At 33.4% G+C, this 18,641-nt stretch overlaps 1 long non-coding RNA gene across 1 annotated transcript; it reads left to right on the top strand.

The window, feature by feature from the left end:
- The first annotated feature begins 14,577 nt into the window (after positions 1-14,577).
- Positions 14,578-16,206, top strand: LOC123558681 (uncharacterized). The gene is made up of 3 exons (XR_008367270.1): positions 14,578-14,667; positions 15,239-15,342; positions 15,883-16,206. It is a non-coding gene; the product is annotated as an uncharacterized LOC123558681 (long non-coding RNA).
- Positions 16,207-18,641: the final 2,435 nt, after the last annotated feature.

Raw genomic sequence — 18,641 nt, 5'->3', positions numbered from 1 at the left:
GTTTTTTATTCCAAAGTCTGTTTTATTGCTATTACATTTGGAAATAAATCTGCTATGTATACGTTGGTAACTTTTGCTGTCTTATATGGTGTGCTGACAAAGTCATTGATACTATTACTGATACAAAAAGTTGTACGTCTTATTTTTGAGAGCGGCTAATTTACGAACCCTTTTTGCCTGTAGTGAAATAGTGGCTTATTTCCGAGAACGGCTTATTATCGAAACCGGCTTATTTTCTGGATTTCAGGGTATTGTTTTGCGTCCACAGTTGAACTTCAAAATAAGATATTTAGATAAGTGTATAAAACAGAGATTTTTTAAACATACATATTTTAAAATGAAAACATCTGACAAAAATATATGTCCATGGTAAATATGTTCTATTAAACAGATTTTTTTATTGTTTCAGTAAAATATTTTAAATTAATCGTGTATTTAATGTTATTTTAGTTGTCACACAGGTATAATGAATGTATCCACTTACTATATAACGTAGTTCACATAACGAAATTGGTATGTATAATGGTGTTTCAAAAAATATTTTGCTACTGTAGTACAGTCAAATACCGTTACCTCGATATTCAAGGGACTGTAAAAATTGCATCGACGTATCCGAAGTTCGACGTAACGATATCGACTATCTGGGACTTCTTTGTACTTGTGTTGGACATCTGTATTGCCATTATATCTAATTTTCAGAGGGTTTTAAAGGGGAAAGAAATAATATAAAACGTAAATATGATTTTAATTTTATTTACAAATAAAGAATCTTAATTAAATACATACATACAACTTTTTAATTTTTCAAAATATACATTTAAACATTAGCATTTTGATTCCTTCCCTAAAAAAGTCTGAATGCAGCGGTAACGTTCCTAGTTGAGTAGTCATTTTGACTTAGCTTCAATAACAAAAATTTGCCAGTTAAATACGCATATTGTTACTCAATCCTAAATGGCAGATTTTTACTCCGTCAAACAGAAAATATTTCATACAAATTAGTTGTTATATTTGAAAACAACTTTCCTGCTTGCACGGTGTTTTATAACACTAATTATTGGGAATTAAATGCAAACTCCTGACATCTAAATTGGATTAAAGATTAAATAACAAACAAAACAAACACACAAACTAACTTAATGATTAATACATCGCCGGACAACAATTGGTTGATTTTCACACCTTACAAATAACATGGATATTTTTTGACAAGCTTTGATATCGACGAAACAAGGTGTAAAAACAGTACAGGTAAGTTGACGGGACTGAAAAATATCATCGAGCTAAACAAAATATCGAGCTAATCATATCGAGGTAATGATAAATAATTACATTAAGATAAATAGGGAAAAATCGGGACCGACAAAAACACATCGTGCTAACCGGAGTATCGAGCTAACCGATATCGAGGTAACGATATTCAACTGTATTTATATTTTTTTTAATGTTGAATTGTGTAGCAACAAGGGTTAATCTGACGAAATTAAACACAAAAATAACTGATATAAGCAACAGATTTTCTCAATAATTTTCCACATTTCTGGTTTTTTGAGAAGTAGATATTCGCTACAAGTATGTTGTCTTTACATTCAAGTATTAATAATATGGTTTATAGAATAAACAAACGTCTATCCTTGAACGATTCAGAAAAAAATGTTTATGCTATATGCAATGAGGATATTTATCTTATATCCAGACAGAAACTGAAAAGCTAAGTTTGAATAAGGTTAAAATAAAGGGTAAATAAAGTTTATTGTAATTTTTGATAACCAACCTGTGGCTTTTATGGCAGAGTTGCCAACAAACCTGGTCTGTCCACCTATTGGCACTACAGTTGTATTTAGCACAGTTCATACAAATGTCAGAAATGGTTACAAACCTGGACCAGGAATATTTGTTGCTCCAGAGGACGGCACATACAGCATCAGCCTTGTTGCTTATTCAAGTCCTAAGGCGACCTCTGCAAATGTTTGTTGAAAATGCTTGTTGAATTTTGTCTCCCACCACACAGTGGTGTGGGAGACATATTGATTTACTCTTGTCTGTGTGTCTGCCTGTCCGCACTCTTAGTTGAACATGTCTCATTCGAGCTTCACCATACTTGAACAAATTGTGTTTGAACATAAGTCTTCGGCCAAGTTTGATAACTAGCCAGATCGCACGAGGCACTTCAGAATTATGGCTCTTGAAATACCCAAAGTCAGCCTTTTAACTCTTCAAGTGTATATTTGTAGTGCGTAAACAGTATATTAAGACTGACTTACTATCTAGAAGATTAGGAAGTTGTGAGAGGCATGCGCTTTTCTCAAAAGGAGCTCTAGTTTTTAAATATATTAGTTCGATTAACTTTAAAATCTCTGTTATTCTTGTATCATTATAACAAAAAGTACACACACATTTCAATTTTGTTAAGGCGGGTATATTTATTAACAATTCTTAAGTACGACAAATTAATTTGGAAAAAAATGATTCACAGTAATCATTTCTTTGCTGAATTTGCCGCCTCTTAAATTCTTTAAGAAAAGGCACAATACAAGAATTTACATTTATTTACACACTTGTTTGAGCACAACACGTGACATGTATGCTACATCCTCTTGGATGACAACTCGACAGATGACTTCTAAGACTTACAACTATTGTATTAGAACTGAAAGCAGAGGAAAAGATTTATGTTTAAATAGGACATCAAACTGGAACAGTAACGCTTGCTGGTTGTTGTTTTTATAATCGTTTCAGTCTTTTTCTGATTTACTAAAACAATTAACAGGACTTGACCTGAGTCATTTCATCTGCTAACTCACTTTAGTTGTGTTCTGATTCAGTAAAACAGTAAACAGAAATAACCTGAGTCATATGAACCTCTAACTCACTTCAGTGGTTTTCTGTCTCATTAGAACATTTACAGTAACAGAACATGACTAGAGTCATACAACCTACTTAATAAAACTTATTGTAGTTACAAAATAAAACATTCCTAAAGCTGTGGCATTTGCAATAGGTAAATGTGAATTAAAAAAAATCATGCTAAACTCCAGCTGCTCTGATTAAGTACATCGTCGCCGTTTTCTGGTGCGCTAAGTGTTTGTTTTGAAAATATTTAGATGTAGATAAATACCGTTGAATTCGACAGAGCCAAGTTAAGGTGTTTTTTTAGCCACATCTTGCACTGTTACCAAATTTTGCAGAAAATAATCAGATGTTTCAGTAACACTGAAGCATTTGCAGGAGTAATGGGGGAAAATATAATACTTTACTCATATATTTAAACTCCTTTTTGTGTCATTACATATTTAGTTTAACTTCTTTTCGATTTAAACACTAAAGTTAGCTGTGTCCAAACTAATTTTAAATAACAAGCGCTACAATAGTGTAAAAAAATAATTTTCCAACCTTTGATCAATCTCGAAAATAAAACATTGAATTGGCAAAAAATATGCCAACCGCCCTTCACAACATTTAAATATCAAGAAGGTATCGTGAGCACCTTAATCTTGATTCTGTTATATTTTTAAAAGGTCTATGACCAAGAAAACTTTATGCTGAACCTTTGAGGCGGGAAAAGAAAAAAACGCATTGTCAGAATAAAGCGAGGGCTTGGTTAATATCACACCATTTATAATATCACATTAGAATGGTGTTATTTTTTACCAATGTTCTACAGATCATGTTTAATCAAAAAGGGCAAATGATCGAGGTCTCTGGTTTCGAATAATCATTTTTCCCATAATCTTCACTGCAATGGCTTATATGCAAAAAGTTGCATTGGTAAAATAACAGTAAAAAGAGGACACGTCTGAAGTCAGTTTGTTGCTATCTGATAGTTTCTTTTCGGATTAAATGCGAGTCATAAAGCACATTTAGTGAAGTTACAAGCACAAACGATTGCATTTTCTCTTGCAAAACGTTTTTAACATTAGTATACATACATAGCCGACTGTAGTGATTTACAGGAAATTGAATTCATTATACATCATTTATATTGTATAATATGAACATTACTTACTTTGCTCAATTTTTGACGTAATAATAAAAGGGGATACGAACGTATACATGAACTGATATATCCCAGGTAAGTTTAACAAGACACTGATAGCAGTGACAGCTGTCCGTTGTGTTTCCACTGACTATTTGGTGTTGATATAAAATGATGATTTCGGCAACTTTTGATTACAAAATCTACAAGAAAAAATATTATATAGTCATATTCCAACTTTGTTTGACAAGCATTTACTAAGACATCTTAATCACTGGAACCAATACCTACAAAACGTACCCTTTATTATAACTGATTTGAGTAAAACAAGTAAAAACTTTGGCAGTACAACAACCTACGTCCAAATGAAAAAAAAACAAGTAACAACTTTGTCAATACAACAATCCACGTCCGAATAAAAAAACAAGTAACAACTTTGGCAATACAACAACCCACGCCCAAATACAAAAATGTAACAGGTTTGGCAATACAATAACCCACGTCCAAATTAAAAAAAAAACAAAACAAAAAGCAAGTAATATCTTTGGCAATACAACGACCCACGGTCAAACAAAAAAGCCAAAACTTGCCTTGGCAATCCGATTACCCACGACCAAATTACAACGCCAATAACCGTCACGGCAATATGACAACCCATGGCCAAATAACAAAGCCAATCACAATCTCGGAAATACGACCCCACGGCTTAATAACAAACTCAGTAACTGCATCGGCAATGCGACATCTACGGCAAAATAAAACAAAGCCAGTCGCTGTCTCTTGTTGAAATGATGGCTGTTGTTCCTGTTGTTTTTTAGATTGCTTCGGAGCAGTGCTCTTTCCTTCACTGGTCACTGTATATATACCTTTAGTAGACACTCTGACCTGTTTTCTATGAGCCATCTTTTTCTCAACCTTGAAACTGTCGAGAACATCCTTTCTAAATTGGTTTAGCATTACCATCAAATAGTATTTTATAATACATTTGTAAATGTTTTCAATTTGAGACACTTGTAAGGTCATACTTTTCAGTAAATCATCAACAGACTCTTGTGATTGAAGAAATTCTTCACACGCTTCATTTTGCTGAGAACAAAACCTCACATACTCTTCATACAGCGGAACAGAAGATAAAATTTCACTCTGACATTCCTGGAACATTTGACTCCCCATCTTATTCAAATTTTCATTTATGAACAAGGTTAAGCATTTTTCAGTTAACTTCAAAAAGAAATTAAACAAGCTGTCTGGGATGTTTGTAAGTCCTCTGTTGAAGTTCTGCCGCCTTGATATATCCAAAAGAGAATCTGGCTCTGCTGTGCTGGCTAAAACATTCTGCTCTTCAATTCTAAGATCATTTAAATTTTTCACTGCACATTTTGCTTCTTCATATTGTTCTTTATCGGTCTGTTTATCAGAATATCTATGAGATTATTTTTTTACAAACTTGTGTCGAACTTTTGCTATGCAATATCCCCCAACATACCTCACTCGAGCACGAGAAGCTTGGGTTATGGTCCTTTTTGATATTTGCCTAGATGATGGTGTCACTTTTTCGGCTTGTTTACTTAAAATGTATTTTCTGAGCTCCACAGAAATGTTGAAACAAATATACTGGTGACTGACAGTATAACTTTGTTCATTTTGAAACAATTTTAAGCAGTTCATTCTAAACTCTAAACTGTTTGCATGTTGGTGAATTTTTTAATAAAAGGAACCAAGATCTTTTGAAACAATTTGACCTGTTTCAGTTGAATTGCACTCATCCATTATAGAACTAAGCTTATAGAACTCATTTCTGGCAAAATACTCCAATTTTGATTTATCCATTGATGATAAAATTTGGTTTGTTTCAAACTGCATTGAAGTCAATACTTTTTTCACTGTTAATCTGTCAATGATAGCATTTAAATCTAGGTCTTCTGGAAGTTTTCTTTGTTGATAGTCCCCATTATCTAAATTTGCAATTACTTCATTAAAGTCATGTTCAAGATCTTCTGCATTTGGGGAAAGATCATCATCTGCATCAAACAAGTATTCAAGTTCCTGAAGATCATCAACTGTTACTGTTCCCTGTCTACTGCAATGTCCCCTGGAAAAATATATTTAAGACAGTCATTTTAAAAACTTAGCTTGAATTTTTTTTGTAAAGCAATTTGTGCACAGATGATGCAGAAATACAACATAAGATTAATGAAACAATCTAAATTGAAATTTTGATGTTCAATGGAAAAGGACTACAAAAATGTTATACAGGCCAAAGCTTACTTTCACAGAAACAGTAGTTTCAGGGTAAACAGTATAAATATAGCTTGATAATGGTATTTTTGCTGTCAACAGTATATTTTCTTTTGAGTTTGCTTTTAACATGTTACAAAGAAGCCTGCATATGATCCTTTCTAGCAACAAACACTGTTAAAATGCACCAGTTTTGTACACACTTGTGTGCAGTATGTATTTATAAAAAGATGTAAGAATGTACAAAAAATCTGATTGTGTTTGCGTAACACTTTTTAGTATGATACTATCAAACAAATTCATTATCTTCATGGTCAGACTGAATGGCATTGAATGAATAATAAAAAAATAAAAAATCAGTTAAATGCAACGTATAAGGAAGTGGTTCCAATTACAACGCATTACTGTATATCTCATCGGTTTATGTATTCTTAGCATTTTTGACTTGATTAAATTGCACTATTCACAGGAAATAGATTGTGGAATAGTTATTTTATCCTTTTGACACCCTTCTGCCTCACTAACTGAAAAAAAACGGAAACATCCCAGTGCGTTGTAATAGTAACCACTTCTACTGCGTTGGCATAATTTTTTTTTTCAATTTTTTTTTTTGAATTCATCCAGTATAGCATTCCAACAAGAAAAAACAGTACATAATTTGGATTACAACACATACAGTGGTTCTCACAATTACAACAAATTACTGAATATTTGACACCATTTATGTCTGTTTTACATGTTTAACTTACAGGAAAAATACTGTGGTACAGCCATATCATCTTTTTGACACTAGCCAGCTATGACTATAAACACAAAAATCAGAAAAAACTTAAAGACTTGAAATTGTAATTGTCTCCACCTCTACATGTGTTGGAATAATTTTTGACCATTTTTATATGCGTACAGTCCCTTTTATTTGAAATTCATGACAACAGCATTCCAACACTAATTTTTACAGAAGAGCTTACTACACTACTGGAACAGAAATGCACTGGACAAGACTTGGTCATTGTGTCAAGTAAATGGAACAAATGTTGGCTTCTGTCCCAAAATTGTTTCAAATAAGCAAAAAAAATGCAAATTTGTTAAGAAAACTTGTTGATGACAGCAAATATATTTCTAACAAGCTAAATGTTCCTATCTTTTCTGCTATAAGGGACATTTTTCATTATCAAACTTATACATTTAATACATCTGACAAAAAAATCTTTAAAAAATAGCTATTTCAGTACATTTACTTGCATTTATTTTTTCAGGCTATCGACTAGGGTGGAAGAAGATGGTAATTCTGAAGTTGACATAAATAAGTTACTTGAAATATTTGAATTTGAGACCAAGGAAGCTGGATTACCATTCGATATTAAGAAACGTGCCTTCTCGGAACACATACAGAAGGTGTATCCTAATGTGAAAAAGGAAAGGAAGACAAATGCACATGAAACAAGGACAATTTACAACGGCATTAAGGTTAGGCTATCACACGAAGAACAGCACATTACTTTTACAGAACTGTCAGACATTAAGAATCACTTGTCATCAGACTTTATTATATTGAAAGAAAAGGAACTGTCAATATCATGCCAAATAGTTAGTGGATATTCATTACATGACCAAACAATTTACAAAATTGTGACATTTCAAAAAGATAATTCCTGGAGTCTTAGCATCTGTGGAAAGCAAGTCAACCATGACAGTTTATATGTGTCAAATAAATATCAGAACACTAAACAAAGCATCTTAGTAGTGTGTGAAATTGTCAAAAGATTGAAATGGTGTGAAGGTGTAGCAGTAAATAAATCCCTTATAGTTACAAGATTTCACAGTGTTGAACATCTTAAAAATGACAAGGGCATTCAACATAGAATTGTTAGAACTATTTTGTGTGACAGAGTTGTTCCCTTAAACAGAAAATGCCAAAAAAATGACATTAAATGAGCATACTGTAAACAAGGAAAATGTTAATCCTGAGTCACAAAATAATACTGAAAATTTTAAAAATCAAGACCAAATGCCGAAAAGAAAAATAACTTTAGATGACATTAAACATTTGATCCCAGATGTAACAGAAGATATTGCAGACCTCATTTTAAGTCAGGCAGAGAATATCATCCGAGATCCACGAGGAAGACGATGGTCAGAAAAAATTATTTCTGTTTGCCTACAATGGTACTGCAGAAGCCCTCAGTCTTACGAGTCTTTTCGTGCAACAAAAATGCTCATACTCCCTAGTCCATCTACACTAGTCTAGTGCTCTATAAAAATAAAGTAAAGCATGAAGTCGGGTTTGATGACAATGTTCTTGAATGGATGCACAATGAGGCTGTTAGGAAAGAAATTCACCAAGATGGATGGGTAGGCGGAATCGTTATAGATGAAATGGCTATACAGTCATACAATCGTTCACTGCATTGCTTTAATGGGATTTCATAAATACGAATAAAATTATTTAAAATAATTGAGCAATGTCTGTCTTTATATTTTCTGCATAAAAATGGGAGATCCGATGTTAACATTCATACTGCTTTAGCATGGCTGAACAACTGAGTAAAGGACAAGGAAACGGGGGCAATAGCTAAATCGGCTACTGGAAAGCAAGGAACAAAACGAAAATTAGATCCTTAAACTTTAGAAACAAAATATAACGCCATCATCGAATGTGAAAAAGGTCTGAAATCTAAAACAGAAATCGCTAAAATGTTTGATGATCTAAAAACACACTTTCTGGCTGGATAAAAAAAGTCAGTGTTACGCTAAATTTGGTCCAAAACGACGAAATATGAGAACTGTAAGTTATATAAAATATTTTTATTCTTTATTACTAATGTTGGATTTATTTATTTCATGTGTCTATTTATAGAATATGTCATCATGTGACGTCATTTAGTACTGTTCTTAAATATTCTCGTGTATAGCCTACATGTCCGCGATTTAACGTGTTTATATTTGATAATATTTGTACTGGACTATGATTCATAAAGGTTTGCTATTCACGTCTTTCTGTTTAATGCTGTGTTGAACTAATTCTTATAATTATATTAGTGTTTTATCTGTGGTTTTTCGTATCTATATCATGTTTGAAAATAAATAATAAAGACTATTTCAGCGTTTGTTTTTTATTTAGCATCGCATCATACACATATTTAGGTACAATATGACAATATATTATGATATAAGGTTTGTAAAACATCATTCCCTCGAATTCCCAAATTAAAAATGGCCGCCATTTGGATGGCTCGAACAACGGAAAACTCGAACTAATTCCCACGGGACCCTCGAGTTCGAGCCATCGAAGTTCGACTGTATTCAGATATCAAAAAATGGAGATGTTGTGGAACTGTGTGGCTTTTCTTATGTTGGAGATGAGGGAAATGCATGCACTATATTAAGAACTGGTAAAAATGAAAAAACACTAGGAACATATGCATTGCAATTCGTATTTTTAGGTTTAACCGGCTTCAGATTTCCCTTTGCACATTTCATTACAAATGGGGTCCAAGGTGCTGAGCTATACGTTCTGTTTTGGGAAGCAGTTGATAAGCTTCAGATGTTCGGCTTTAAAGTATATTACACTAGTTTAGATGGTGCACAGAGTAATAGAAACTTCATGAAATATAACCTTGATAATAATAATACATCACTTAAAACACCATGTCCATGTAACTTTAATGATGTTGTCTTTATCATGGATATTTCCCATGTGATAAAGAAGATACGGAATAATATTTTTAGTAGTGGCACTGAAGGTAAATCTAAAAAACAAACAAGACTTTTGACTCTACCATCTTCATATACTATTCAGTGGAAAATGTTTGTTGATTGCTTCAACTGGGACAAAAACAACTGCCTACAACTTCACAGGAAACTTACAAAAGAACATATTTATTTAACATGTCATTCAAAAATGCGTAACCACTTAGCAGAAGATATTCTAAATTCAGAAATGTTAAACACCATGATAAATTATCAGTTATCCCTGGGATCAAACGGTGAAATTCTGAATGGAGTCATTGAGGTTTTGAAACAAACTTCAAAACTGATAGACATATTTAAGGACATGAGGCCTATTTCACACATTGAAGACTCAAGGATTCAGGAATTATCAGAAATAGGTACTTGGTTCAAGACCTGGCAAGATGACATTAATGCCAGTAGTAATCTTTCACAAAAAGAAAAAGCATCCAGTCTAATGTCATATCAGTATCATGAAGACATACAGTCATGTATTACTGGATTTATTGAACTAAATAAAATGGTGATTGAGTCCACAAAAGAAATATTTGTGGCGCCAGCTTTAATAAACTCAGATGTAGTAGAGAATATGTTTAATCAGCAAAGGTCCACCTACAATGGTGCAAACACCAATCCAAATGTGTTACAGTATAAAAGAGCCCTAAATAGTTTCATCTTGGGGCAAAACCTTGTATCAAGAAAGGCAAATGCTGGTAAAGGACGTGACGCTGCTATGCCATACAACTTTTCTGTCAAGAATTACCCCAACAAAAGAAGAAAATTGACAGGTAAAGTAATTTTAAACACCTAAGCAATAACTATACATCTCATAATGATTTTGTCATTCATTACTTCTTTCACTTGGTTATCTGATCTGATACTTAAATTAGTAACTATTAAGGTAAATGCATGTAAAGATATAACAGCTAGTACAAAATGTACCGTAGTAATAAACTTGAAGATAAAATAAACATTTTTTCCGAGCTGTACATAAGGTTGACCAAAACAATTTTGGAAGCTAAACATCTATCAAGTTATCAAATGAGAATCTGAAAAATAATACTTGTACATCAGAAAAAAACCTGAAAGTTAACTTACCTTTCAAGGGTCATTCCTTGACTTTTATGTATTGTCAAAGCATATGCTGGCTTTATGGGCAACTGCTCTCGGGTAGCAACAACTTTGTTCTTCCGGGGATCAAAAACTAGAAAAAAATGAAGAAACAATTTCATTATAAAATCTTGATGTTTGAGGATTGTTAAATACAAGAATGATTTAAAACACAGCTAATTTGGTGCACCATCTTAACTTACAACAACTTTGTTTTATAGCAAGCAAAAATATATAGCTCACTTCTTGAATTATTGACAGATATTCTTAAAGTATATTTAGCATCATTTAAAGTATGAATGCATTGTAGTTGAGAATAAATAGATTTGTGATTACTTGTCCGATAATTTTTAGACTATATATAATAAAATTATATATGCCATGTCTTTACTTCCTTCAAAATGAGTTTTTACCATTTTCTTTCTACATACATATGTTTCAGTGTTACAGATTGGTTTTTAGCTATTTACCTTCAAAATTAAATTATTGAAAAACAATTTATTACCTTCAATGTAGAATAAGTAATGTATAATATGGCTAAATTCGGTGCCATTTACGTACATTAGTGAACCAAGCCCTTTGACCCTGTCAACATAAATTTTCTCATTCATTTTTGGGAACTCCACCAGAATCTTCCCGTCATCACAGATATCATAAACTTCTCCTATAAGTCCATTCACTAACACATCGGATAAATTCTTAATTAACACAACTGGAATTCCAATTTTTAAACAATTTTTTTGCAGCCAGCATGTCATTGAGGTACTTTTTATCTCCTGTGTCACTTGATTTAAATTCAACAAGATGTCCAGGAAAATCCAGTATTTGGTCTCGATTATAATCATCAACCAAGTCATTAGTTGCAAAAAGTTTTATGCTTTCTCCATTTAACGGGCGTGTTAATTGCTTGATTAAAGAGATAGTGTCGTTTGAAACTTCACCTAAAGATATTTCACGGATAGCCTCAACCATTAATTTGTCTTTCTGTCTAATAACATCTTTAAGAATAATATGGTGAGGGAAAGCTGCTCTGTAAATATCACTTTCAAAGCAATATGAACCATCCTCGTTGTATCGAGCACAAGGCACACGTGGAAGTTGCACGAAGTCACCAACAAGTATTACTTGGATCCTACCAAAATAAATTTGTGGATTTTTTAAAGAACATACTTCATGCAAAGTTTCAAGTAGTCTTTTACTAAACATTGAGCATTCATCAATGATCAGAACGTCTGTGTTGGAAATTCTGTCCATCACGTCTTTATAACGGACGTTATTTTTCACAATTCTTTTCATTTCAGATGAGTCATAACGACCATCACCTATCCCTGACCAACGATGTATGGTCATTGGCTTGAGTTGGGCAGGATACACAGAACATGCAATCCCTGTTGTGGCAGTAACTGCACATTGTTTCCCCATGGTAGAACATATTTCTACAACTCTATTCACCAAGAAGGATTTACCGGTGCCTGCCGGACCCAACAGTACTAGATTGTGACCCCCAGGAACGAATTCTAACGCTCTTTTTTGTTCTGCGTTTAACGAGATCATGTTGAACGAAGCCATGTTGACACTTTTGCGGGAAGTTGATTACAGGCTTACGTACGGTAGATAACGTAGAAGTAGGGTACCAGCTCTAAATGATGCAGCCTTGAGACCAATGTGCATGTTTACCGTTAAGATTTATGCTTTATGCGTTGATTAAGACCAGATTTTCAAAAATCGGCCGAAAATTGTGTACGCAGTGAGATCGTTACTGAGGCCATTCCATTTTTTCCTTAATGTTTGGCCGTAAAGTACCATACCTTTATTTTTTTTATATATAGCATTTTTTTTTTTTTTTTTTTTTTTTTTGGAATTGTGTTTTTCTGTTATTATGTTGGGGATCTGGGTTGTAGAGAACAGGGTGGGGGACCATCATTCATAAGGGGTCAAAGTCACACGCCGATTGCCTGTGCTCACTGCGAGACAAACCAGGAATGTCTTCATTCACTTTTGATCAAGAATCCGGATAGCGTCATTAGCGGCTGTTCTGATATGAGCTAGTGGAGGTTCCATAACCTAACGGAAAACTACCACCAACTCTCAGTCTCTTGCAATTATAGTATGAAGTAGATCTATCATGGTGCAGTACAATCTAGCAGAATCTGCCTGTCATGTCAAGCTTGACACTGATTGGATGAAACAAAAGTAAGTTTCCCATTTATACTAATTTATTTTAGCTCTATTGTCACAGTGATGAAAGCTTAAAACTTATTTGAATCACCCTACAGTCCGCTTCATGGAAAAAACCAATACTGGTAGTATTGGTTTCTTATGAGAAGGCATGGTCGTGACCCCACAGGGGCACAAACTCACGACCCCGGGATTGAAGTTATGCAGTCTTAAACTTATGCGAGGTTTAAATAAGGAAAATGGTCTAGACAGGTGGTAATTATTGTTATTTGTTTTGCCGACTTAAAATAAAACCTACCCAAAACCTAGCACAGGTATTAGAGACTTAGATCATCTAGGCTACTTCAGAGACATAGAGAGAAAACGCAACTTAAAACGTTAAACATGTGTGACAGGCTGTTTCCTGTTTGGAAGTGTCTAGTCGTCCGGTAACCGGACGCCTAGCCTGCGTTCTAGTTGTCCGGTTACCGGACGGCTAGCAAATCCTCGGGGGATTTTCTAGTCGTCCGGTTATCAATTTCTAGATGAATAAGTAATGATTTAATATAATTTTGCTTGTTATTTACTTAAAATATTAATACCTATCTGTAAATAAAATTTTATATTATAAATTATGTTGTGTAAATCTTAGTTTTCATTTCGAAATAAAACAGATTAATTATGAATGCTTTTATCGTAGGAGGACCTGTTTCAGTGACTGACCTGTTTCAGTGACCTGAAAATCTGCTGCCATTTCCAAATGCAATATTTTAGGCAACTAATTATAGTAGGGTTGTTAACATTAAGATTTCAGCTTTCGATACTCTCAAAGAAAATGTTGTGCTGACTATGACAGTTTGGTGGCATTGTTATTTCTATGGTAACCCCAATTTTGAGATGTGTCCAACATTTGTGTCAAGTTTCTTCAAAATCCTTCATAGGGTTTAAGGGTTACAGAGCTCACATAAAATTGCTAATGGATGTTTTTCATTAAATTCTGATTTTAAACCACATGAATGCAATTTGTCAAAAACAAATTGCTACCAAGTTATAATCATAATTTAAGGAAGTGGAGTAAGTAAGTAGCATCAAACTGGCCTTTACAAATATTATACAATCAAAGTTGAGATGTGAAAATCTCAACAACCATAGTTTATACTTTAAGCTTTCAGAAAATGAATATTTTCTATATGTAATGCTTTTGGCTTAAAAGTTTTATTTGCTACAAAATCAACAATTTTTGAAAAATCAATAGTCATGGATGACATTTCATAGTGAATGACTGAAAGTTGTTTATGTCTCTTATCTATGTCTCTGGCTACTTGTAAGACAATTTGATCGATTAAGTTTTTTTTGGTCATTATTTCAGGATTACAGCCAGCAGTCTCAAGATTTATTTGCTGCAGAAGGTGGGGAAGGGTCAGGTGCTGGAGAGACTGTTGACTTGCCCATGATTAGTAAGGAATAAATTTGAGTTAATTTTAAAAATTAGTCTCATATTATCGAATGGGAAATTTTTAGTATGTGATTAAAATTCACTTTCTGATTAATAGGTCATAATCATCCTCTTATGAGAGGAAATGGCTCTATTCAAAGGGAAGTAGGTCATAAGGTACCATGTGTGTGCACCACATTTAGGTCTATTTGAAATATATTTTCGGTTATTTCACAAAATGCATTATACCACATGCATCTTCAGTAACACGCACATGCACTTGATTTTTCCGATAATTCAAAAATCTCCACACTGGCTTATTTATGCATATAAAAATGGTATCATCGCAATGTTTCCTTAAAATGTGTCCATAAATAAAGAAATTATTGACAATATATAAGTTTGTCCTTGTGGATAAGAAGTTTTGGCTCATCATGTGCTAATTTTAATCACTGAAAATTTATAATTACATTTCCAACAGTTTCTTTGTGTTCTGTCATGTTTTAAAATTTTACGAACTACCCGAAAGATATAGACCTATCTGCTTTAAAAGTTTAAGTCCAGCTGTGCAATATTAACATTCGATCTTATAGTGAAAGAAATTAGAGAGCTACGTGCACTTGTGGAAGAGATGAAAGACCAAAATCAGAGAAGTAGAGGGAAGAGGGCCTTCCATTTTGAAGCAGCAGCCTGTAAGGTACACATCCTGGTGATAAAACTTATCATAAAAGTGAAATTCCCATTTCACTGTATAGCTTTTTCCTACATAACGTATTCAATGATTCAGACCTTTTTGGAAATCTTGCTATACATATACCTGAAGAAGTCATTTAAGATTATGACTTATCTAAGTCTTAACTTCACATAGCTTCTTATCCGTTGTATACAATTGTTAGCTCACCTGCCACATAGTGAAAAGGATATGAGAGCCTTTGTGATCAACAACAATAAAAGTTCTCTTAGATTTTTCATATTATTATATTTTTAGCTTCATTTAATCAATCTTTAGAATGTTATTCAAATATTGGGTTGTCAATATTTAGATTTTTCTAAGCAGGCTGCTTTAGATTTCTCAGTGGTCATGTACCTGATGTTTTTCAATAAGGATAAAGAGTATTTTCAAAGATATATTTAGGCGGCTCAAATTGCAGCCTAGAGTCATTTTGCCCACTTGCAGCCTTCTGTTATAATGTGTCGGGACTTTTGGACGACTGTATGAAATGCTGTTTTATTTCAGCTGAGGTATCAAATCTTCCTAAAGGTAAAGTGCAGCTTGAGACCTTGGCTAGAGGAGGGGGGTGCAAATTTAAAGGTATGATTTTTATGCGACTGGCCTCTAGTAATTGACTTGTGTATATGTGTGTTAAACACTGTACAGGTCACAGTCTACCTTAAATACACTCTAGATATTGTAATTTTGGTCCAGTCTTGACTAAAATTGCTCATAATGTTTGTCTCAATGATGTTTAGGCCGGCTAGATTAGAGCTGCGACATATGACCTCAAAAACTAGGTCACTACGTCTGATTATTGAAAAAAGTTTGTATACAATCTTGAGATCACAATTTTGGCGTGATCTTCATCAAACTTGGCAAGAATGTTAATCAGAATGATATCTAGGTCAAGTTCGAATAAAATGATATCTAGGTGAATTACCTCCAAAACAAGCTTAAGGTCACCAGGTCAAATAATTGAAACAGCTTGTCATCACTCTAGATAGAGGTCATAATTTTGGTCCGATCTTCATCAAACTTGCTCAGAATTTTTATCTCAGTGATATCAAAGTCCAGTTTGAAGTTCGGTCAAGTGACCTTAAAATTAGGTCAAATTGTTGAAAAGGTTGTCATCACTCTAGAGGTCTTAGTTTTGGTCAGATTTTCATCAAGGTTTGTCAGAATATTTAACTCAATGATGTCTAAATTGAGTTGGAAAATTTGTCACATTACCACCAAAACTAGGTCACAAAATCAAATTATTTAAAAATCTGTCACTTCATAGGTAAAAAATTTGGTCTGATCTTACGATAATCAAACTTGGTCAGAATTTTTATCTCAGTGTTACCTAGGTCAATTTGAATCACATGACCTTCAAGGTCACTTTGTTGAATCTGCATTATATCGTACAGAACATTTGTTTTTAATTTAACTTTTTTCCATTATGTACTTAGTAACGAGAAATTTCATAGGCTTGTATGTATATCAACATTTATTTGTGATAAACATATTTTCTCACTTGTAAATATAATGTTGATGGACTGTCTGAAAAGATACTAGACAAGAATTTGGCAGATTAATATGGAAATTGCCCAATGTCCTTTCGTTATAATGTATTTTTTAAAAGTTAATTACGTTTTATTCACATGTACCAATTTAATAATTATTACTAACAAAAAAAAGACATATTTGGGAATTACTTTTCAAAGATAAGAATTGTTTTAAAAATTCTCCAAAAGCTTATCTTTAGGTCTGCTTAGCTTAATTTCTTGATAAGGAAAATCAGTGTCACTAAATCTGTTTAATCAGAACCTGATTATAAAAAAGATATATCCAGTACACTTTTGCGCATTTAAAGGAATTGATAGGTATTATGCTGACAGTAATTCAAGTAAATAATTATCATTCTTATATTACAGGAGGAGATACTTAAATGCTTAAGCAACGAAGGTTATAACAATGATGCACATGCGCTTCGTGTAATGCTTAAATATGCATACCAGCAGTTTACAGAGTTCAGAAGCAAGTTTAAGAGCATGGTATGTTAATTTCAACATTATTTTGTTGACCTTTTTTTAAAAAAAAAAACTATTGTATGATTGTGTGTGTGTGGTTTTGTTTTTTTTTTTCTTAAAATACATTTAAATGTTAAAAACCTTATGTGAACTGAACTAGATTTGTCTGACCTGATTCCCCACTCTGACCTGACCTCCCCCCCCCCCCCCCCCCCCCCACCCACACACACACAAGTTTTGTTTTTTTTAAATTATGTTACAAATGTAATTGAATACCAAAATAAATATGAGACACTCTTTTGACCTGACACCTCTATTTACTATCCAGCACTGAGAACAGTTGAGCATAAGCCCATATACAAACATATTTAAATATCAGGCCATAAAAATTGTTTGTTTGCGGTTATCATGTTAGTTTTAGAGTGGGAAGGTAGAATTTTGCAGACATAACTGAATTACCACTTACAAAACACTTTCAGCAGGTATAAACAGTTACATTTTTCAATAGGAATACCAAACTGTTTTTCTGAAGTTCTGAACTCGTACGTAAACCGGTACACTATGACAATTCTTATACATTTGGAAACCATAGATCAAAGTATAGACAACTTATTCAGTTTTTTGCTATCTCATCTAGACTACTTGGAAGTTACAATACAAACATGAATGTATGAAAGTATACTGTTACTTTTTCAGGTTTTGGATGGCTTTAAGAACAAGCACTTTCGAACTTTGGATGTAAAAAATCTGTGTCAGAAACTGTTCGAACGTTATTCTTCTCGCCAGAGTACCTGTAGTGTAAATAGACTACACGCAACTTTGATAGTGGTAAGCAATACATTTGTTATTAATACCAAGTGTAATAGTCTAATGCTGTTAATTTGTGATACACAGACACAAATGGAAGGTAATAGACAACTCTTATACACAGACACACATGGAGGTTAAGAAACAACTGCTGATCACAGTCACACATGGAAGGTAAGACACACGTGGAAGGTAAGAGACAATTGATAAACACAGACAAACATGGAAGATAAGAACAGGCACACATGGAAAGTAAGAGACAATTGTTAAACACAGACACACATGAAAGGTAAGAAACAATTGTTAATCACAGACACACACGGAAGGTAAGAGACAATTGTTAAACACAGACACACATGGAAGGTAAGAAACAATCGTTAATCACATACACACATGGAAGTCAAGAGACAATTGTTAAACACAGACACACATAGAAGGTAAGAGACAATTGTTACACAGGCA

Source organism: Mercenaria mercenaria, chromosome 15 (genome assembly GCF_021730395.1).
Source record: "Mercenaria mercenaria strain notata chromosome 15, MADL_Memer_1, whole genome shotgun sequence".
NCBI classification, from domain to species: Eukaryota; Metazoa; Mollusca; class Bivalvia; order Venerida; family Veneridae; genus Mercenaria; species Mercenaria mercenaria.
This window is presented reverse-complemented; position numbering and strand designations above follow the sequence as displayed.